This window comes from Phascolarctos cinereus, unplaced genomic scaffold (assembly GCF_003287225.1).
Source record: "Phascolarctos cinereus isolate Bilbo 61053 unplaced genomic scaffold, phaCin_HiC Scaffold_4;HRSCAF=312, whole genome shotgun sequence".
NCBI classification, from domain to species: Eukaryota; Metazoa; Chordata; class Mammalia; order Diprotodontia; family Phascolarctidae; genus Phascolarctos; species Phascolarctos cinereus.
The window spans coordinates 263,518,546-263,543,244 of record NW_027555847.1 but is presented as its reverse complement, the minus strand read 5'-3'; the positions used below and the strand labels follow the sequence as shown (position 1 = coordinate 263,543,244).

The following is a 24,699-nucleotide window of genomic DNA, read 5'->3' as shown; positions in this document are numbered from 1 at the left end:
AAAAAAGTTTGTGTCAGATGGCCCCAATTTTCTTTGTAATGTAGGGGTTATTTAAGTATGAAGAATGGGATATAGTTGGTAACCAACAGAGAAGAGGAAGTTTGGACCAGTAATTTTCTAAAATGAGATAAGGATGTGTTGAAGAGTAGGCCTGTCAAAGAGAAGCAAGGACTGAGCTCAGGTTATGTTCCATGATTTTGTGCTGGGTGAAATTAACTTTATTCCATGACTTTGTTCAGCAATGCTTAGTAGTGTAGGAGCAAAAATGAAGAATTCAGGTGGTGATGGTTACCCAGGGATGAGAATCCATAAATAAGGATCTGCAGAAAGCTGAGGAAGCAAAAGATTTTAGATAGTAGTTTGTGAAATTTTAAAGTACTAACCACTGGATCGAGGCTGGGTGTGGAAGCAAGCCAAAGCAGAGTGGGGAAGTTGGATCGGGAGACAGATCAAGGATCCTGCCGAGGCTGTGGTGAAGAGTAGATTTAGTGTTTGAGACAGTGAGAGAGGGAGGAGGTTGTGTTGGGAGATTGCTGTTGAAAAGTTCTAGATTTTGGAAATGGTACCAAGAGGTCTGCATTGTGACCGTGTCAGCATGTGGCCAGTGTGGAGGTGGTTGGAGTTAAGTAGGTTGAGGAATATGTGGTCAGGTTTTTAGAGGGGTTTTTTGAAAGGAATAGTGAAGCTCGTGAGGATGATATCAGGGAAGGAAGTAAAGACCATAATTCAGGTACTAGGGTGATTGACAGAGTTAGGAGAATATCATTTTAGAATATTTGTAACCTAACCAAGAATTGACTGGCACAGCCTTAGAGGGAGCAATGTGGCTGTATTCCTGAAACTGATCTCTCTCTAGCTCCTGTGATTCACTTTCTATAGCCATTATTTTTGGTTCAGACCAAGCAAATCTGAACCATGTTTAAAAATCTCTTTAGTAAATCTCAGCTTCCTAAAACTCTTGTCCTAACTGTCTTGTATGCTAAGGCTAGTCACCCCAATCCTTTGAGCCAGCCTGTCAGTCCCACCAGTTGCTCACAGACTGATGGTCTTTTTTCAGACCTTGAGCTCTGGTTGGACAATTCATCAAGTCCCATTTTTCAGCCTCCCTAGTTTCCACTTATTTGTAGATCTTAGATAAGACGTTCTATGAACGTGCATCTGAGATTTACATTAAAGAATCTTGGATGGCTTTTTTGTTTTGTTGTTCTAGTTGTTTCAGTTGTGTTTGACTTTTTGTGGCCCAATTTGGGGTTTGCAGTTTGTGACTTGCCATTTGGGGTTCACAAAGATACTGGAGTATCTTTGCCATTTCCTTCCCAGCTCATTTTACAGATGAGGAAAATGAGGTACAGGGTTAAGTGACTTGCCCAGAGTCACACAACTTGTAAGTGTCTGAGGCCAGATTTGAACTCAGGAAAATGAGTCTTCCTCACTCCAGGCCCCACTCTGCACCACCTAGCTGCCTATGCTTTAAACAGTTAATGGCTACAGCCCTTAGTTTATCTTGATGGTTCATTCCTCAGATACCAAAAAGGAATAAGATTTCTCAGAATGTCTTTTTTTTAAAAATAAGTTTTTATTGATGTCTTCTGTTTTTCACATAATCATAGTTTTACACAGTATCCTTCTTCCTCCATCTCCCAGAGGGCCATCCAATAAAACAAATAACATTTTTTAAAGACCCCCCCAAAAAGAAGGAAAAAATTAGGTGATCAATACATTGGAAAAAAAATCAGAAAACATGTGCAGTGTATAACACCTGTAACCACTTCCCTCTAGGAAGGGTTGGGTTAGAGGTATCCCCTCATATCTATCTCTTCATTCAAGTCATGCTTGATCTTTATAATTTTGTTATATTCACTTTTTTATTTTTTGATGTGTGGTTCTTTCCATTTACATTGTTGTTAGCCCTTCATGAAATGATCTCTCAATGAAAGCAGTTTCCTTCTCATCAAATTGTTTTTTTAAAAAGTCTAAAAATATGAAGATGTGGGGGAAAAGGAAGAGTAGGAAAAAGTGGAGAAAGGTCAGGAAAATTATTTTTCATTTTTTCCCTCCCACCCCTCAAAGAAAATAAAATGGAAAATTTGGGGAATGATTTTCTTTTAGCATGATAAAGTGAATGTTTAATTTAAGAGCCCATATATTGCCATTTGGCCTTTATTTCTCCAAAAAAGATATCTAAAGACCATGCAGTAGGAAAATTTTAAAGTTAAACTGTATAATATAAAATATCATATGAAAAGGGCAGTAAAGCTTTACTTAATAAGTCAGAGAAGGAGGAACAAATGGAGGGGAAAAAAATTGATCAAAACAGCTGAGGAAACAAAGACAGAATGGAGAAGATCCCATACAACAAAGTTGAATTAAATGAATTTGGGGTTTTTTTCCTATTCTCCCTATTCCCTCTGCCTCCCTTTTTAAAAAATAGTACTTTATTTTTTTCCAATTACATGTAGAGACAATTTTAAACATTTATTTTATTTTATTTATTTGTTCTTTTGGTGAGGCAGTTGGGGTTAAATGACTTGCCCAGGGTCACATAGCTAGTAAGTATTAAGTGTCCGAGGTCAGATTTGAGCTCAGGTCCTCCTGACTCCAAGGCCAGAGCTCTATCCACTGCGCGCCTACCTTGCCCCTTAACATTTATTTTTTAAAAAATTGAGTTATGAATTTTTCTGTCCCTCCCCCTTCCCTAAAATGGTAAGCAGTTTGATATAGCTTACATATGTGCAATCATGTAAAACATATTTCCATATTAGTCATATTGTGAAAGGAGAAACAAACCAAAAGAAAAAAAATAAAGTGAAAATAGTATGTTTCATTATGCATTCATTCTCCATCAATTCTTTCTCTGGGTATGGATAGCATGAGTTCTTTGGAATTGTCTTGGATCATTGTATTGCTGAGAAGAGCTAAGTCATTCATAGTTGATCATCACACAGTGTTGCTGTTACTGTCAGTAGTGTTCTCCTAGTTCTGCTCATTTCACTTTGCATCAGTTCATTTAAGTCTTTCCAGGTTTTTCTGAAATCATCCTGCTTGTCATTTCTTATAGCACAATAGTATTCCATTACATTCATATACCACAGCTTAATTCAACCATTCCCCAGTTGATGGGCATCCCTTCAATTTTCAATTCTTAGCCACCACAAAAAGAGCTGCTATCAATATTTTTGTACAAATAGGTTCTTTTCCCTTTTTTATGATCTCTTTGGGATATAGACTTAGTGGTGGTATTGCTGGATCAAAAGGTATACATAGTGTTATAGCCCTTTGGGTATAGCTGCAAGTTGCTCTCCGAAATGGTTAGATTAGTTCAAAACTCCACAGAGTCCTAGCTCTCTTTCTAAAACTGAGTGCTTACTAATTTAAAAAATTATTTTATCTTTGGTCTGTTAGATAAATTATATTATTTTTCTGTTCTCAAATTTATATGTATGTGCATACATATATACATATACGTAAACATATCTATCCATATACGCATATACATACACACACTTATATTCAGATTTCTCAAACACCAGCAACCCATCAGCCTCGTCTTTTACCTATGCTTCTCTGTCAGAATCATATGATTGTCATTATTATTATTGTTGATCAAGAATTTGGTGCTTCTAAGATTTGAGTAGGCTATGACAAGATTTCTTCTGCATTATTAGCTTTTCTGAATACAACTCGTGCTTACAGCTATTACCAGTCCCAAAAGTCTTAGTACAGTTGGAGCACCTTGTATTAACTGTAACAGGAGTTTGTATTCAGGAAAGCTTTGCCTCTTTCTGTAGCCCCAGTAGTTAGCAGAGTTAGCCTGGCACACAATAGGCATACTTACTAAATTTTTATTAATTGATTAATTTATTCCAATCATAGATCTTCATGAGGCTGGATTTTTAAAGCTTTAATAGGTTACAACTGCACCAAGAGTTTTGGGACACCCTGTATAATTACAAAGAACGGGTCTGAAGAGCATCATTGTAGAGGACTCTGAAATGATGGTCTGGATAATTTTTTATTTTGGTTACAGTGAATAATACTATGCAACAAATCTGTTCCTATAATCATTATTATCTCTCTCCCGGTAATGGAGACCTGTGTTTTTATAGCCCTTTTCAGGGCTTCAGCTCCCCTCATTCCTTTCCACTACAAATAGTTTAGCAGTACTCATTAGAAAAGCCTACTTGAAGGTTCTCTGTTCTCTGAAACACAGTTTGATTCAGGAACTTTGGAGAAGGAAAGGTTGTGTCAGTGACATCCTCTTTTTCCTTTCTCCAAGTTTTGAGTACAGGTTTTTCACTTGTTTATTCCTAGCTCAGAGAGAGAGAGAGTGAGAGACTCTGTGTGTGTGTGTGTGTGTGTGTGTGTGTGTGTGTGTTCTAGGTTGCCCACCTATTGTTAATGTGATTTAGAGCAATGTACTTATATCAAAACAGAGGACCATTTTAAGAGAACATTTAGCTGTTTCTTGGAGTTACTTATAATGGGCTGTAACTTATAACAGAATGTCACTTTATGGCCATGATTTGTACCTTTTATAATGTAACAACACTCTGCAGTGGCTCACCCTCCCTGATCGAGGTTGGCTGTATCTCCTGATCAGGATTCTAGGGTCTTTTTCTAGTGCTGTTGGCTTCAGACTTCATTCCACTATGTTTTCTCCGTTGTTAATCACCTATTAACTAATTACATGAATTAGCTTTTAATAAAAAATAATAATAAAAGATAATAGCCAACATTTATATAGTACTTATTATGTACTAGCCGCTGTGCTAAGAGCTTTACTATTTTGTTATCTCACTTGATCCACACAATAACCCTGGAAGATAAGGGCTATTATTATCCCCATTTTACAGTTGAGGTAACTGAGGCAAGAAGTATCTGAGGTGAGATTTGAACTTGGGTTTTCCTGAGTAGGGGTCTGGGCTCTATTTACCAGACCACTTAGCTGCCCAATACAGGGATATTTATTTTGAAGATATAGGAAGAATAGAGACTAGAAATACAAATATTCTCCCCTATGGTGGGGCTGGAGGGCAGCACACAGTATGTACTCCCCTCTACCGCCCTGGTGCCTGAGGAGAGTGAGCTCAGACTTAACAAATGTGACATAGCTGGTGATAAATGAGTTTGCATGTCTGTTATTACTGGTCTCTCAGTACTTCACTCCTAAGTGTCTGGTTTCTGACAAATCCCAGCGTAGACTCCAGCCCCAAGACTTCCAGTACTTTGCTTTCCTGACCTTTCAGTGCTCACAAGGTCACAGATATTTCTAATACTCCACCTAATAGGAAAGAATGTACACAACCAGGACAGAAGCAAAAGCAGGGCTATGCACTTTGGACTCTGGGCCAGCTCCAGGTGGGAGAGGGCCTGAGGCGCCTCCCCAACCCAGAGACCCACCGCAGCTTAATCTCCTTGCCGGGTAACGCCCAGCCAGAAGTGAGAATGCTCTTGCTATGGCCCTTTAATGCCTTTTGAACACACTCCAGTTCTGGCTTTGCAGCCAAGCAATGTTTAGTCTCTCATCACTTTGGCAGACCAGTTACAGAATGGCTCTGAACTGGCGAGTTGGCCCTTCTAATATATATCATCGTGTCTTTCTGGAAACAGGTTCCCCAGCCTCTTCCACATGGGGATTTTATACCAACTGAGATCATCAAATCCCTGTGACAATCAAATCATACATTTAGACCCCAAAGAGATCTTAAAGATGATCTATTGTGTGACTCCTACTATATCAGTTAGTTATTTCCTAAAATACTCAGGTTTTTCCTCTAACATACTTTGTTTCAGCAGTTCTCAGACGTTTTGGTTTCAAGACCCCTTAACACTCATAATTATTGAGGAACCCAAAGAACTTTTGTTTATGTGGCTTGTATCTTTTGATATTTACTGTATTAGAATTAAAGCTGGTAAAGCTTTAAAATATTTATTCATTTAATAATAATAATAATAATAATAACCACACTATATGTTAACATAACTTTTTTTAAAAAATAACTACTTTTCAAAACAAAAATTTAATGAGATTACTTTAATGTTTGAGTTAACAGAAGACAGCTAGATTCTCATGTCTGCTTTTGCATTGTTTATTGTGTATATTTTGTTTGAAGTATCTGAAGAAAGTCCAGCTTCCCACAGACCTATGATTGAAATCGGTCAGCATTTATTAAGCACCCACTTTGTGCCAGGTACTGTGCTAATTGCTGGAGATACAAAAAGAAGCGCCCCCCCAAAAAAAAAACAATCCCTGCCCTCAGGGAGGTTGTAATCTAAGGTAAGAGGGAGATTGAATATTTTTATAGGTAAATAATGTCTTAGTATTATTATTAAAATAATTTAACCTAAAATTCCCTCTGAAAGGGTCTTGGGGATCTTCAAGGGGTCTTGGGGAGCACACTCAGAACTGTTGAAAGAACTGATGGTCTATATCATTAACCTAAATTGGAGAGTCAAAGACTGATGAGTCATCTAAAAATATTATCTACCTATTGGTTTAATTCAAAAGTGCTAAAGTAGTGCCTCTTCTTTGTTGAAGATTTTTATGCTGTTATTTTGTTAGTTGTCAAGCAATACCTCCAGTGGTAATTTCTTTCCCATATCACATCCACATCACATCTTATCTTTTTGTCTTCATTTTTGTTGCTGAAATTTTGTCCCATTATTCTGGGCCCAGTTCAGTGATATCACCCAACTCCAGAAGGCTTCTCTGATATTTCCAGTTGTATATGACCTCTCTTTCATTTAAAAACAAAACAAAACAAAACAATAAACCAACCATACCATTTTGTGTCTTTTATCATATTTTGTCTTTTGCTACAACTTAAGGGACCTTGGCTTACTCATTTATATCCTCCATGGTAGTAGGCTCACTGAATATTTGTTCAATTGATTTGACAGTTAAGTCAATCTGTCTACCAAAAGGAATAAGATATCTTTCAACTGTTTTGCTTGGTATTTTGCATTGATTTGATATTTTTTTGTATGACTTTAGAAGGTATGTCCCGATTTTCATCAAATTTGATAGACCATTAAAGAATATCAAGGTATACCTTGACTGTGTTTTTTTTGGTTTAATTTGCTATCTTAAAACCAAGTGATGGCTTCTAAAAAGTATTTCAATAGTCACTACTTCTTTCCCATTTGAAAGACTGCAGGAAATTTGGAATCTGAGTAAATGTGAAAGATAAAATCCTTAAGAAAAAAGAAATTATAAAACGAAGTGGGTTTATTTTCCACTACTCTCCATTGCCTAATTCTATACTTCATGGAATTACTAGTATATACAGTCAATGAGAAGTTCTATATTAACAGATTGTCCACATTGCTGATTATCTGGGGCAAATATTTTCAAATTTGTGTTGCCTTTACTCTCCTTAATTAAGTACTATTTTGTTGACATTATCCATGGCTTCCTCTTATTTTAGCCCAGCAGGTGTAAGAAGAGGTTTTCAACTGAAACAATTACCTTCCTGCAGGGAAGGTATGAACCAGCAAGTTTTTAGAGAAAGCCGAGATTCAGTCTTTCTTTAGACTGACTTTTTGTATCAATATGAGAGGTGATTCAGTCCTTTCCCTGTTGATGAAGGGAGGCAGTGGGTGGGGAGGGTGAAATGAGTAGTTAGTCTTTTATGGTTACATTGTTTGGAAGAATCAGAAATTCAGAGTATTAATCATATCTATGTTGAAATATAAATACAAAACTACTCTCTGAAGCCACTTAAATGATTTTTTATTTTTCTTTCACCTAGAATTATCAGTACCATTGTCCAGCCCTCTTTCATAATTTTAGATGGTAATGACCTTATCTTGAATCAATATAACAAATTCTTTCTCATTCACATATCTTACTTGGACCATAAATTAAATACAATTTTATCTCATGTTGACTAATTGTGAGGAGGTTATGTTGAAAGTATTTTCATTTCTGGGCTAGATTTGATGTCTGATTAGTTGGACTTCTCTGAGTTACTACTTTCCTGTAATTATTTCATATATATATCTATATCTGTCTATAGATAGATATGTATGTTACGAGAAGACTTACTGTTAAAGCAGTCCTTAAATTTTGCAATGCAAATTGTGTTCATAATTATTCCTTTGCTTATAGTAATTGTAGTAATGCATATCATGTTCAGTTAGTTTTAACACCTTATATTTGTATTGATCAATTTTGTAATACCAATGAGTGGTGTTCTACTGATAGCCTAATCCTATTTTTAGTCATCAACCTCAAACAGCATGTTCCCAAAAGTTTTAATGGCAAATTTAAGCTTTAATAGTTTAAAACTAAGACTTTTGGGACACCTTGTATGAGCTCCCATAAGAGAAAATGATTTTTTTAAAAAAATCATTTCCTCCCATCCTGTTTTTTCATTTATAAAATAGGGGCTAGATAATCTCTAAGGTGCCTTGATACTCTAAGTTCTTAACGTGGGGTCTATTAAGATGGATTTTAAAAAAAACAATTGTAATTGGCTTCCTTTGTAATTCTGTGTATTTTATTTTAGATACTTGAAAATATTCTTTTTTTTTTTAAGCTAGGCATTGGGGTCAAGTGACTTGCCCAGGGTCACACAGCTAGTTAAGTGTTGTATCTGAGGCCGAATTTGAACTTAGGTCCTCCTGAATCCAGGGCCGGTGCTCTATCCACTGCACTATATAGCTGCCCCTTAAAAATATTCTGAAAAGGGTCGTAGTCTTAACCAGACTGCCAAAGAAGGGGAGGGATTAATGACATAAAAATGATTGAGCCCCTCCCTTAGCTCCAGAGATCCCTCTTCTATGAGTTTACTCTAAGGAGATCAGACAGAAAGGTCTAATATGTGCCAAAATATTCACAGCAGCACTTTTTATGGTAGCAAGGACCTGGAAACAGAGTACATTCTCATCATCTGAGAATAGCTGAACAAATTATGATACCAGAATATGATAAAATATTACTACATTGTAAGCGTGCACCAATGCTGAGTGAAGTAAATAGAACTTGAAAAACACTCTGTGTGCGTATGAATGCTGTATAATAATCATGATGTAGCTTGGTCTTAGAGAAGAGGTGAGAAAATGTAGGTCTTTCCTTTCACTGAGAGGTTGAGGGCTATGGGTGTGGAATGTTGGGTTGTTATGTTGGTTGCTTTTGCTGAACTCTTTTTTTTCTTTTTTAACCTTTGCTACAAGGGAAGGCTTGTTGGATAGGAGAGTTAAAAAGGTGTGTTTGGAAAGAAACTTAATATAAAAACAAAAAGCAATCAGTCTTTTAAAAAACAAAGAGAAATAAATAATCTGATAATCCTGTCTTCTGGATGGAAAAAGAAACACCACCATCTATAGTATTTCCAAATGTATAGGAGACAAGAGTTTTAGTTAGATTAAATTCTTCTGTCTTAAATTCATTTCTTGCATAAATTCAAATTCTCCTATGTCTTCAGTACTGATAGGGAACAGCCTTAAAGTGTATAAGCATGAAATAGTGGTTTCTATCCTGTCTTTGACTGTGACTTCTGGCAAGTCACTTAATCTTTCAGGGTTTAGTTTCCTCATCTGTAAAATGAAGGGGTTGGATTAGATGACCCCTAATGTCTCTTCTGGCACTGGGTATATGCTCCCCTGATCATATTAATGAGTCAATTATAGATTATTCTGAATGAATAGCTGCTCATTTGCTAACTTATAGAAATGGCAATAAAATGAATTATCACTGTTTGGAGGATCCAAGCGTAAGATCCAAATTAATTTTTCACAGATATTTAAAATAAGAAATTTATACTGCCTCTGTGGGAGTTACAGGAAAAAAGAAATTTGTAATAAGTGCGTTATGTGGTCACTATAGTAAATATTTCACGCAGTAAGAAAAAAAAAACTACCTTAAGATAATATATTAAAAATACTAGCACTTATCAAGTTTAGTAAATTAAGGCAGAGGAGGAACCATGAAAATAATTTATAAAATCATGAAAGGTAAGAATAAATTGAATGTGGATTTACTGAATATTGGAATTGAGAGACCTCTTTTGAAGCTTGAAAGAGGAAGTTATAAAATAATGTTAAAAGAAATTTTGCCATACATAGTGATTACTAAATTCTGAAACCCCAAAGTGATATAGATAGAAAATATAAAGAGATTTAAGAAAAGTTTATACACATCTGTGGATAGTAGAAGTTTATGTCAGAGATAGCTCCATGCTGGCATATGAACTATCCTAGGGCATCAGAGTTGGAGATCTGATACTGGATTAGATGGATCATTTTGCTGACAGCAAAGATGTGTGATGGTAAATGTTTAACAGTCACCTCTCCAGAAAAAGAAAGTGTGCATGATACTTTCAAATTTAATCAGCATTGTTAACATTTTATTCATCACTTTCTTAAGTTTAGACAATTAACAATACAATAAATCAAGCCGTAATATATAACATTTGCTGATTTCTGAGGTATAAATGCTCACATTAAAATTTAATAATTAGCTCTTGTAAGCCATGGCTCCAGCACACCCTTGCCTTACATACTTAACACTAAGAACACAATATGAATCATATCATTGATTCAGTTACGTTAAGGACAGGGCCTGTGGGCTCGCTCGCTCTCTTTCTCTCTCTCTCTCTCTCTCTCTCTCTCTCTCTCTCTCTCTCTCTCTATCTGTCTCTCTCTCTCTATATATATATAGATATATATATACACACACACACACACACATATATATATCTCCTTGTATCATCTACATTGCCTTCAATGATAGTATTAGTTAATATTATTATTAATATTGAGCTAGTTAGTTCACATTTACGTAATGCTTTTTGCATCTGGAAAAATACTGTATGTCATATTATTTTATCCTTAAAACAAGGTCAGATGTAGTGTAGTAGACAGAAAACTGGCCTTGAAGCCTTTTTCAGGCAACCAAATTTCCACATAACTTTCCTTAAGCCCTCATGACTGACAGTATCAAAGGCCTCGGTCAGATTATGAACGTTGTGTACAGATCTCTGTTCTGCTCCAGGCATTTCTCCTAGAGTTGTCAGGCAGCAAATACCATACCAATTGTTCCTCAGCCCTTTCTGAAGCCACGCTGTCTCTCAGGTAGATGACCATCTTCCAAGTGAAAGATCAGCCAATCATGGAGGACTCTGACAAGAATCTTGGCACCCTGCCCCCCTCATGATTTTAATAGGACAATATATTTCCTTTACCTTTATAGAGATGGACAATGGAGGCATCCTTGAACTCCTGGGAGATGACCTCTTGCCATATAACCTGGAAAATTTCAGTTAGCTTTTGCATGAGCAATGAATCCCCTGTAAATCTCAGCTGGAACAGAATCAGCACCAGGTGCTTTGCTACAGGAGAGGAGCCTAATAGCGTTCAAAACCTCTTTTTCAGTTGGAAATTTGACTAGAGAGTAACTGATTTCGACCTAACGTAGCATTGATTGATGGCCTGTTGAGAACACTATGGAAAGTGTTCAGCTCACCTCTCAGTGACCATGTCTTTATCACTAATCAATGTGATTCCATCAGGACTGAGTAATTGAGATGCGCCATATGTCTTTGCCTCATAAATAACCTTCAGGGCATCATAAAAGTTACTATCAGTGTAAAACTGAATTTCATCTGCTTTCTTACTGAGCCAAGAATTCTTCGTCTCTAAGCTTCACTTGTACTTACCTTTTGATGGAATTTAATGCTGCCTTCTTAGAGATGAATGAACTATCCTGCTGGTAAACCCTGTGGAGCTCTCATTTTTCATTTAGCAGCTTCTGAATGTCTCCATCATTTCCATCAAACCAGTCTTGATGTTTGCAAGTGTTCTGACCCATATGAGTAAATGCAGTGCTGTACACCAGATCTCTGAAAGCTGCCCACTCTTTTTCTGCTCCTCTGTTACCAACTGTGTGTTGGCTCACTTTCCCTCCAAGTTAGCAAGGAACTGTTCCTGCTCAGAGAAGCACTCTAATCTGTTGACGTTAAGACTTCTGATAGACATCTTGCCTTGGAGTTGCTGCTTTTGCTGAATGCAGATATTTAGCTTGGAGAGGCTAAGTCTATGATCAGTCCAGCACTCTGTGCTATACATTGCCTTTGTCACTCTCATGTCCTATGCAACTCTTCTCATTACAATGACATTGTCTGTTAAATGCCATTTGATGCAAGGGTGTATCCACAAAGTTTTATTACGTTTAGGTAAATACAAGACAGTGTTGGTGATGAGAAGGTCGTGAGTTGCACAAGTCTTCAGTAGTAAGTGACCCTTGCTGTTGCTGTTTCCAATATCATTCCTTCCAAGGAGTCCCTGCCATGTCTGGTAGTCTGAGCCTACTCTACGATTAGTCACCCAGAAGTATAAGCTTGTCCTCTTTTGATACATTGATAATAAGGTCTCCAGGTCTTCATAAAATTTTTCTTTGACCTCATCAGGGCTCATCATGGTTTAGAGCACAGGCACTGATGATGATGGTGTGGCACTTTCCTGCAAGTGGCAGTCACATTGTCATGACCCTGTTGTTTACTCCTTTTGGTAGGCATACAAGCTTGTTGACTAGATCAGTTTTGATTGTAAAACCTATGCCAGCTTCACTGCATTCCCCTTCCCTGCAGCCATTCCAGAAAAATGTGTGTCTAACTCCAACTTCGGCCTTCATTTGCTAGCCTTGTTTCACTCAGGGCTGCTATTTGGATGCAATACCTGTTGAGTTTTCTCACAACAAGAGCTGTTCGTTTTTCAGGTCTACTGGATTTTGCTGTCCATAACTGTGCGCACATTTCACATACTGATGGTGAGTAGAATCATCTTTGCAGAAGTTTTTATAGAATTTTTTTTGTATTTTGGCCACAGGGTGAGATCCCACCTGCAATGGTAATCAAGCCAAGGTTGGATAAGCAGATGCTTTTTAGGCCACCTTTTCTAGCCCCTTCCTCACACCAGGAAGTGAGCAGTGTGGTCCTTAAAAGGCTGCTCAGATACCCAGGGAGCTGCCAAATCCTACTGCTGCTTCCAGTGACAAGATGACTTTATGGCCTGGGTTGCCTGTGTGCAGGGTTGTGAGTACATCTCCCAGTGTATCTGCACCTGCTGTTTGTTACTTGACTTTGAGATAGGTAAGAATTTTGATTCATGCATAAATTGGATTTAAGGGAGGTGCAGTTGCACAAAGTTGTTGGCCTCACTCCCTCTTCCGGGTTGTCACAGTCCAGTGGCAGGACACAGTCATGATGACTGGTGATGGCTCAGGTTGCAGTGGATGACCTTGGTGTCTTCCGTGTCTAACCAAGCTCTAAGCACTCCACAGCATTTCCTTCAGCTGTCTTCATGGCCATCAGAACAAATTATTCTCACCCTCCCCCCCCCACATTCCACCAGAGGAAGTCTTCACATGTTTGGGGTAGATAACCCCCTAACTCACCGAAGGGTTTGAGACCTATCAGTTACCCTCAACCTGGGTTAACCCGTCTACCAAAACAGTTTACTAGACTATGGCCACTACACATACTGCGGCTTCTTGGAGCCACAGGTGAGAGTTGAGTGGATCAAGCAGACACCAAAGGTAGAAAGCAGCCCTGAAGAATTCTCAGCAGCCCTCACATCAGCGGCACTGTTCCAGTGCCAAACAAAAATGGTATTTCCTTTCCTCAAGAGGAAACAAACATACATGTATAAATAAATGCAAAATATAAATAAAATAAGTAAATTTGGGGGGGGTGAGGGAGGGAAAGCGCAGCAAAGCTATGTATGAATTCATTGTGTGACATAGCAGCCAAAAATACAGTCATTGGCTGAATTTAAGCCATCCAGGACAAGGGTCATTCCACTGTATTCAACCCTGGTCTGATCACATCTAAATTATTGTGTAAAATTCTGGTCATCACCGTTTCAGAATGACATTGATAACCTGGAGAGAGAACATTTAGAGTTGGGAAACCAAGATATGACCTTATACATAAAGATTGGATGATTGTCTAGCCTTGTGAGGAGAAGATGTGTGGAGCTGGGGAGGAGGCATGATGGCTCTTGAAATATTTGAAGAACTGCCACAGAGAAAAGGAAGTAGACTCATTCTGCTTGGCCTCCAAGGGCAGAATTAGGAGCAGTGGGTTGAAGTTGAAGAGGAGCAAATTCAATCAGCAAGTATTTTTAAAGTGCTTTCCATATGCCAGGCACTATGCTAAGTGTTGGGGTTGCAAAGAAAAAAACAAAATAATCCCTCACCTCAAAGAGCTTACATTCTAATGGGGAAAGCACATGCATATAAATAGGTACATATCACAGTAGATTAAAGTAACTTTAGAGGGAAAGGCACTAGTAACTTGGTGGAGACAGAGGAGGGGAATGGGACATTGAGAGGTCTCTTTGCAAAAGGTGGGACTTAAGCTGACTCTTTAAAAAATTTTTTTATTTTAATGTATTTTCCTTCCTTCCTCCTCCCCTCCCCTCTCTCTCACCCATTGCTCCTGCCCCTTGATGACTCTTAAAGGAAGCCAGAGATTAATTCTTAGAAGCAAAGGTGAGGACAGAAAGCGTTCAAAGCATGGAGGACAGCCATGTGCAAAGACATGGAGAAAAGTGATTAGGAAATGCAGTGTCATAGAGCATAAGCAACAATAAGTAGGCTATTATGGCTGGATTGTAGAGTGAATGAAAGAAAGTGATAAGTCAGAAGATAGGAAGGGCCCATGCTGTGAGGTGCTTCAAGTATCAAACAAGAGTGTTTATATTTGAAACTAAAAATATTAAGGAGCTACTGAAGTTTGTTAAGTAAAGAGGTGACATGGTTAGACATATGCTTTAGACAAATGATGTGGGCACCTGAGTGGAGGATGAATTGATGTGGTGAGAGACTTGAGGCTAAGTCCAGGAAAGAGGTGATGAAGGTCTGAAATAATAAGAGTTGGGGCTGTGGGAAATGAGAGAAGGGACAAAATTTGGCAACCAATTGGATATATGGGGTGAGTGAATGTGAGAAGTCTAGGATGACTCCTAGGTTGTGAATGTAGGTGACTGGGAGGACGATGGTACCCTCAACAGTAAAAGGGAATTTAGGAAAAGGATGAAGTTGTTGGGAGACAGGTTTGGTTTTGGACTAGTTGACTTTGGACCAGATAACCGTAGAACAAACAGTTTGAAATATTTTGATGTAAGTGTGGCATGGGCATGATGTCCACCCCTTTTTCTCTTTGAGTTGGTTTACTTACCCAGGGTGCACTAACAATGGCAAATAATGACAACAACAAAAAGATAAGAAATCCACCAATTTTCAGCTCTCAAGTGTGCCTTTGAATCTTTTGGGGTCTGGTACTCTTGGGAATTTTTGGCCTTGATGTTGTACTAGAAAGCTAAACTCCACAAAAATAATGATAGTTTTGTTCCAGAGGGAAATATTTATTGTCAGAATTCAAACTATAAAGAAATTCTTAGCTCAGTAATAAAAATCTGGACCATGAAAGCAGTCATAAGTTCAACAACTTAAATTTTATGAAAAATGGCATCTATATAATTAAAAAAGAAACTCTTTGACAAGATTTCTAGAAATATAATACTCAAGATAATCTCTTAAAAGAGGAATGGGGGGCAGCTAGGTGGTACAGTAGGTAGAGATCCGGCCTTGGAGTCAGGAGGACTTAGATTCAAATCTGGCCCCAGGCACTTGAAACTTACTAATTGTGTGACCCTGGGCAAGTCACTTAACCCCAATTGCCTCACCAAAAAAAAAAAAAAAGAGGAATGGGATTGCCTCTCCTAAATCCAGTTGGACCTATTTGGCTATACATCTGTGTGGACTTTACCAGGAGATAGATTTTAAAAAGAAGAAAAAAAAATAAAGTAAAAAGAAGCTAGACCTCCATCTTGGCTGCCTGGGAAGGAAGCACAGCCCCAGAGGTTGCTCTGTTATCATTAGTCTGCAGGAGAGGAAGGAAAAGTCTGAGCAGAGCTTCCAGGCTCTTATATCTCAGCAGACAGGGAAGGAAGGATGGGGATAGGAGGCAAGGTGAAGGGCCAAGACTCAGGCAACATACCTGCTACTATTCTGCCAGACTAGTCACATTAGCTTCTCATTCTTGCCTTTTCTGTAGATTAAATGCTTCACTGGAGTTCTGCCGAAAAGAAGGAATCTTGAATGAGGGGAGTGTGTTAATGGAGTGGGAAGTTCCACCCCATCAATTCTGTGACCACTGGGAAACATTTCTGTGCTGGCAGAAGCTAGTTGGAGGAGAGATGGGTTATTGTACTGCCCTCATCCCCATCCACAGTAGCCAAAAGGTGGCAGCTGCTTATCATGGTACTAGCCAGTATGAGGGTACTGAGAACATGACTACAAGGTATCAGTTATTAAACTCCATTATTTCCAAGGAAAATTGGTGCTGCAGGACTGTAACAACCAGGTCGACTAGAGGACCTGCAAGATCTAGTCCACCTTTGAGGCTCTTTGATGGCACAGTTTCTTTTTTTGTTTGTAATTGCAGGGAGTTTTCCAAAGAAAACTTTGACTTTGACTCTTTGTCTCTGGTTCATAGACAAATCACCACATTTTGAAGTTTCTATTTCTCTTAAAAATATATAATTTTGGGGCAGCTAGGTGGTACAGTGGATAGAATACTGGCCCTGGAGTCAGTAGGACCTGAGTTCAAATATGACCTCAGACACTTACTAGCCAGCTGTGTGACCCTGGACAAGTCACTTAACACCCCCCCATTGCCTCCAAAATAAAAAAAAAATTAAAAAATATAATTTTGTTCACCTTTCTTTGACTTTTAAAAAACTCAGAACAAATGGCATCTTCCACTCTGCACTGTTGTTACTCAAAATTCTTTCTTGTACAACTGTTGTGTTGCAGACGTTTTGCCTATGCTTTTGTTTCTTTCAGAATTTATCTAACCTTTTATTTAAAGTTAATGCTTTAGTCATCATTTTTCACAGGTAATCATCATCAGAATGAACTAAATCTCTGGCCTTGTCATAATTTTTACTGGTTTTGAGGGTGTTTGGAGATGATTTAATGCATTATTGTTAATACCCATGCATCTTTAAACTTTTGTTTTAGCCAATAACTCTTGCCTTTGACATTATTTCATCCCAGATGAGTTTCTTTTAACAAAATAACTTGCAGATTTAGCTCCACAAAATTTAATTTTTTTTATTTCCACATTATTAATTTTATGTTTATAGGAAGCAATGTGCACTTTAATCATAGCAACTAGGATAGGAGCAATCCACCAACTTTGAAAGTGCTGTTGCTTTGAACTAAAACTTATCTTACCCCAGGTCTAGGCTGTCATCATTTTTCTGTTTAGTGACACTGAAACTAGGATGACTTGCTATTCAAGACACAAAAAAATCTAAAACTTTGAACTGTTCCTAAGCCATTTGACATTATTGTCACTCGAAGGGGAGCCAGCATTCATATAGTGCCTTCTGTGTGGCGGGCACTGTGCTAAAAGTTTTGCAGGTATTTCATTTGGTCCTCACAGCAACCCTAGGAGATAGTGCTGTTATTATCCTCATGTTGCAGTTGAAGAAACTGAGGCAAACATAGGTTAAATGACTTTCCCAGGGTCACAGCTGGTTTTGGGTGTGGAGGAGTGTGGGAAGATGAGAAAATAAAGGCTTGGTAATTCAAAAATAAAATAAAAAGATATCTAAGCTATTAATAGCCATGTGGAAAAAAGGTTCCAAATCAGTAATAGAGAAATGCAAATTAAAACAGTTCTGAGGTTCTGCCTCACGCCCATCAGATTGACAACAATTTAAAAAAAAAAAGGAGGGTGATTTGGAGGAACTGAGGAAAAGTAGGGACACTAATGGATTGTTGATGGAGCTGTGAATTGGTCTGGCCAGCCTGGAAAGTAATTTGGAGTTATGCCCAAACTTTCCAGTAAATTGGAAAGTTATTGGACTTAACACAATTTGGTGAACTTTGTCACTCGTCACAAAGTCCCTGAAAACTAGGCATATTCTTTGATTCAGAGATACTTCTACTTGACCTATTCCTCAAAAAGATCAAAGAAAGAGGGAAAGGATGCATACGTGCAAAAATATTTTAACAGCTTTTTTTTGAATGGTTGTTGGGGCAAAGAACTGTAAACTAAAGGAGTGTGCAGCAGTTGGGTAATGGCTGTGAACAAATTATTGTATATGAATATAACACTATGATGCCCTGAGTAATTATGGAAAGGGACTGTTTGAGAGCAGTCTGGGAAGGTTTGTATGAACTGATGGAGAAGGAAGTAAGCATAAGCAGAAGAAACACTTACATAGTAACAACATTGTTAAGACAAATGACTGAAAGACTCAAGAACGCTGTTCAATGCAAAGCCTATGAGATAATTTTCTTTTTGATCCTGGAGGCCATAGAGAGCCAGTACACCTTATTGAAAGAGTAACATGGTCAGACTTGCTCTTTATGAAGATCAGTTCGACAATTTGTTCATTGAAGAAAAGTAAAAGAAAAGTTAAAAGAGAGTGAGTCACACCAAACTAAACTAATTTTTGATAAGATTAGGAAACTGATAGGCGAGGGGAGTACAGTAGATACAGTTGCCTAGATTTGAGCAAAGCTTTTGATAAAGTTATCTTATGATGTTCTTTTGAAGAGGAGAGACGTGTGAGCAAGAGAAAAGAACTTCACCCCTTTTTTAACCAGTTGGTGTCACTGTGGAGCAGAGTTTTGGCTACAGAGTTTGTTTTTCTACTCTCCTTAGGAATTTGGTGAGGAACTGTTTCCTCCCTATTCTAGTCTACACCCGTTCTAGTCTATACCCATTCTATCCTATCCATTTTGGAGGCTGGAATTTCCATTAGCCACCCTGAGAAGCTACAGTTGACTATAGTAACTGCTCACTTTTAACCCTAAGGACAAAAGATAAGCCCCAGGATCTACTTTAAATTCTTCCAGTTGAGGCAGTTTGTCACATATGATTAATAAAATCATAATTGTGAGGTTCTCTCTGGAGCCCTCATATCAAAATTAAATCTTGACATTTAAAAATTCTGTTTATGTAAACTCAGTACTGGAACCTTTCGTTTCCACTTTTTATTCTGTTTATTAGGTTTGATATTGGGGGACCCCCCCCCAAAGATTTCCTAACAGTAAAAGCTGTGCAGAAGTAGAAAGGGCAGTCTCAAGAGGTGGTCAAACAGACACTTGTCAGATGGGTTACAGTGGGGATCCCTTCCATGTGTGGCTCAGATTTGAGAGCCACTGAGAAGCCTTTCAACTCTCAAATTCTGCAATTCTGTCAAATGCAGAGTTAAAAAAAGCAGAATGAAAATACAGCCATACTTGACAAAGCATTCACAATTGATTGTGGATTTTTATGTGAAAAAAAAAATAGAAAAATCATAGCAAGGTTGCTTATTAACAAACAGGTATAGGGGCAGGAGATTTGGAGAGAGTAACCTTTTGAACCATTTCTCATTTTTTAAAGTGATGGTTGCAGCTGGCATACAGTCTGAGTTCTGCCCCTCTTTGAACAGAATCTCTGCCCAGAAGCTCCCCATGTAAGCTTAGATCTCTAGACTTGGAGCACGCACTTTACCGCAGGAAGCCCTTAGGATGCGATCACTATGATGCTGTTGCTGATGCTTACCACTTTCTTTCTTCCACGGACAGACTCACTGTAGCTCCCTTCTCTGTCTCAGAGTGATTCAAAAGGCAGATCTCTGCTCCCACAGATCCTTGCTATTGTCTGGTCTTTCTCAAAGCTGGGAGGGAACACTGACCCTCAAAGACCAATAGTTCTCAAGATTCCTAGTGAAGGTGTCAAAACTGTTTTCTCTATCCATAGGGAAATCAGTCTGACACCAGTCTGAATACCCTGTAAATTTATTTGCAATGGGGTACCATAATGTAAACCCATCTTTGCACTTTATTTAGGACCTTACAATTCCTCATTGTATCAGTTGTTTAGCTATGTGTAACCCTTTTTGACCCTGTATGGGGTTTTCTTGGCAAAGATACTGCAGTGGTTTGCCACTTCTCCAGTAGATTAGGCAAACAGAGGTTAAGTGACTTGTGCAGGGTTACACAGCTAGTGAATGTCTGAGGTCACATATGAGCTCAGGTCTTCCTGACTTCAGACCTGGCCCTTTATCTACTGTGCCACCTAACTGCCTCCAGAACAGACACAGGTTAAGTGACTTGCCTCAGGGTCACACAGCTAGTCGTAATCTGAGGCTGGATTTGAGTTTAAGACTTCCTGACTCCAGGCCTAGCACTCTATTCACTGGACATCCAGCTGCCTGTCAGTTACCTACCTCTAAAATGTGATTTTATCAGCTGGGTGGAGAAGGTAAAAATCAGTTGATGTTATATGTGTGTGTATCTGGGGTTCCTGATCAACCAACCTCCCCCCACCAAAACACACACACACACACACACACACACACACACACACACACACACACACATTGTGTATTATACCACATTGCTTTTGTTATCTAACACATACATAGTATCCCAAAAAGTCTTAGTGCAGTTTTAAACTTTGATAGCTTAAAGCATTCCTTTCCCACCATTCACCCTTCACTGTCGAACCTTCCTTTTTAACACCAAAAAAGTTAAGTAGAACCAGCCAATCCAGGGACTACGGCTGAGAGTGTATATAATATCCAGCATCTATAGTTGCTCAACTTCTCCAGCGAGAGGTAAGTACTGTGTTTCATCATTTATTCTTCAGGACAAAGAGCCATCATTACAGTTAATCAATGCTCGCCTGCCTTGCAGGGATGTTTTTTACTTGAATTATTGCATTTGTTTTCTATGTTCCCATTCTGCTTATTTACCTCTGCATTTGACAGAATCACAGAGTTTGAGATTGGAAGACTCCTCAGTGGCTCTCAAATCTGAGCCACACATGGAAGGAATCTCCACTGTAACCCACCAGACAAGCATCTGCTTGACCACCTCTTGAGACTGCCCATTCCACCTTTGCACAGCTCTTCTTGTCGGGAAGTTGTTTGTTTTTTTTTCTGACATCAATCTTAAATTCATCTCTCTACAGCTTCCACTCATTGTTCCTGGTCTTTGTCCCCTAGGGATAAACAGAGCAAGTCTGATCCCTTTTCCATATGACAGCCCTTCAAATCCTTGAAGGCAACTCATATTCTCCCTAACTCTTCTTCTTTTCCTCAAACTAAAGGCCCTCAGTTCTTTCAAACTACACTTATATGTCATTGACTTAGAAACCTTCACCATTGTGACTGTCCTCCTCTGGATACTCTCCCACATATCAATCGATTTCTTAAACTGTAGTGTCCAGAATTGAACATGATGGTCTAGATTGGGTTTGCTGAGGGCCAAGTACAGTGAGACCTGGCCTCTCCCTATTCCCAAAAGCTATACCTCTCTTAATGCAGCCTGGGACTGCATAGGCTTGTTTTTTTTGGGGGGGGGGGCTTCCATGACTCACACTGCTGATTCACCTTGAGCTTGCTGTCTATTAAAATCTCCAGTAATTTTTCTGACAAGCTACTGTCTCCTTGTACTTCTGAAGTTGTTTTTGTATCCAAGCGCAAAACTTTACATTTATCCCTATTGAATTTTGTCTTAGTAGATTTTGCCTGAAGCTTTAACCTGTCAGGATCTTCTTGGATTCCAACTTTGTTATCCATCATGTTAGCTGTTCCTCCCAGCGGGGTGTGATCTGCAAATCTGATAAGAATATCATCTATTTTTTTTAATCCAAGTCATTGATAAGTGTGTTGAACAGCAAAGGGCCATTACAGATCCCAGAGGTACTTCACTAGAGACCTCTTGTTCTAATTGACATTTAACTGTTATCAAGTGTTTTGTGACTCTAACCATCAAACCAGTTCTGAACCTAATTGGCTCATTGTTTGTAATTGTCTAATTCATCTTTCCATTTTCTCCATAAGAATAATAAGAGATACTTTATAAAAATAATTCAAATTGAATGTTGTAAAATTATACTAGGTAAGTTTGACCCTAAAGAAAGATATAGAGAAAACAATTTCTTCCTTCTCTTCTCTTTTCCCCTCCTTGCTTCTTTTTAGTGGTAAAAGACCGTAAGTGTGAAACACTTTAAGATATACTTGTAAAAATAAAAAAAAAGAAAAGGGGCAGCTAAAGTGGCTCAGTGGATAGAGCATGAGCCTTAGAGTCAAGAGGACCTGAGTTCAGATGCAGCCTCAGACACGTGACACTTACTAGCCGTGTAACTCTAAGCAAGTAACTTAACCCCACCCCCCAAAAGATACACTTGTTAGTTTTGCTGAGCTTTTTCCTTCTATTTTTTTCTTCTTGATTATAAGGGATGGCTCTTTGGTCAGCAGAAGGGAAATGTAAGTGATCTAAAAGACAAGCTTCTCAGTAGGATTTATTTTGCCAAGTCACAATCTAGTAAAACTATTCCCACAACATTCCTCTCATATACCAGTTAGTAAAACTGTCAGAAAAAAGAGAATGAGGTTTAGTCTGGCGTAACTTGTTTTTGAAGAAGCTCATGATTTTAATGTACTGGTGATGGAGCTGTGAACTGATCCAGTCATTATGAAAAATGCTTTGGAACTGTGCCCAAAAAACTATTAAATTGTGCATGCCCTTTGACCCAGTGATACCACTACTACTACAGAGAGCTCAGAGAAAGTGGAAAAGGACCCATGTGTACAAAAATATTTATAGCAGCTCTTTTTTTTTGTGGTTGCAAAGAACTGGAAACCAAGGTGATGCCCACAAATTGGGAAATGGCTGAACAAATTATGGTATACGTAGGTGGTGGAATACTCTTGTCTTGTAATATATGATGAAGGAAACGGTTTCAGAGAATTCTGGGAAGACATGAATTTATACAATGAGGTAAGCTGAACCAGGAGAACAATTTATACAATAACCCCAATACCGTAAACAACTTTGAAGGATGTGGGAACTGTGATCAACGTGATGATCATCCACAATTCCAGAGGACTCATGATGAAACATACTGTCCACCTACTAATAAAGAAGTGTGTATATATTATACCTGTGTGTATACATATATAAAATTTTAATATGGTCAATGTGGGTATTTGTTTTGTTTAACTATGTGTATTTTTAACAGAGCTTTTGTTTTTCTTTTTGTTTTTCACAAAAACCATGTTAAAAATACATATAGTCTCAATTGGGGGGAAAAGGGAAGAATGGAGAGAGGATGAAAAGGTGAGAGGGAAAGAATATAGACCTGAAAATAAAATAAAATTTAGTAAAAATGCTGTGTCTTTTTAATCATCACTTCCTATTCTAGGTGTTTGCTCACCATCTCTTTAATGATCTACTCTTTTTTAAATACCCCCCCCCCAAATGTTATGAATTTTGGTCGTGGTAAGACTTTGCAAAAGAGATACCAATTCATAGTTCTACCTGTAATGAAATAGTATGCCTGTTTCTCTATATTCCTACAAACTGAAATACTCACATGGATCTGTGATACCATCAATTCAGCAGTTTGCTTTAGTGATAACAGATTGCACCTTGTCCATGCCTTCTCATTCTGTCTCCATGCCCTTCAAAATATTCATGTTGAAGGCTTTCCTTGATTTTTCCTGACATTACAAGAGTACCAAAGTATCACTCTGTCCACCTGTAATCTTCCACTTGTTTCCCATGACCAACTCATCATCTCTTCCTGCCTTGTTGATGACTCCTGTTCTTCTGATGGAAGTAGGTTGCAGCCTACCCTTATCCATCATGTGCCTCCCCATTCTGCTCTTTGTAATACTCATTTTTAGTACTGAGGCAATTGTATTCCATTACTTGTTTCCATAGAACAATGCCAGAAGGATTTTAGTATTGATAAGATGTGGCTAGAAAATAATTATTGGAGGGGAGATGGAAAAACAGGCACATCAACATATTGTTAGTGGAGTTGTTAATTACCATGACTTTTTTTTTTGGTGAGGCAATCAGGGTTAAGTGACTTGCCCAGGGTCATACAGCTAGTAAGTGTCATGTGTCTGAGACTGGATTTAAACTCATGTCCTGACTTCAAAGCCAGAGTTCCATCTACTGTACCACCTAGATGTATGACCATTTTTGAAAGCAATTTAGAACTTTACCTAAGAAGTCATTAAACCCTGTCTACCCTTTGACCCAGTGATACTATTACTAAGCATATACCCCAAAGAGATCAGTGTCAAAGGGAAAGGAAGCATAAGTACAAAAGTATGGCAGCACTTTTTATTGAAGCAAAGAACTGGAAACAAAGGGAGTGTCCATTAATTGGGAAATGGCTGAACAGGTTATGTCATATAAAAGTAATAGAATATCATTGCATCATAAGCAATGACAGAAGGAATAGATGCAGAGAAACCTGGGAAGACTTGTGTGAACCTGATTGTCTGTCTGTCTTTCGTTTTTTAATCAGCCAAGGTTTGCCTTCTCACCCTCCCACCCCAAATCCTGCCACCATTGAGAATACAAAAAACAAATAAACAAAACAAACAATCCATTATGCACACATGTAGTTAATCATAACAAATGTCCATATGGGCTGTGTCCAAAAACAATAATTTGTCTCACTTTGCATTGAGACCTTCACCTCTTTATCAAGAGCTGGGAGGCATGTTTCATCATTAGTCGTCTGAATCATGTTTGGTCATTAAACTGATAAAGATACAGCACAGTAGTATTGTATCACATTTATATGCCATAACTTCTTTGTTCATTCCCTAATTTATAGGCACCTCCTCAGACTCTCATTCTTTGCCACCTCAGAAAGA

At 38.3% G+C, this 24,699-nt stretch overlaps 1 protein-coding gene across 7 annotated transcripts in view; it reads left to right on the top strand.

Moving 5' to 3' along the window:
- Positions 1–24,699, top strand: part of RNF38 (ring finger protein 38) — a 202,084-nt gene that overhangs the window by 15,658 nt on the left and 161,727 nt on the right. For 5 of the 7 annotated variants that reach the window (XM_021004519.2, XM_021004518.2, XM_021004517.2 and 2 more), the window contains exon 2: positions 12,719–12,769. The exons of the other annotated variants lie outside the window; for them this stretch is intronic. The gene's annotated coding sequence lies outside the window, so the exon portion shown is untranslated. The remainder of the gene's footprint in view (positions 1–12,718; positions 12,770–24,699) is intronic. 7 annotated transcript variants of the gene reach the window in all.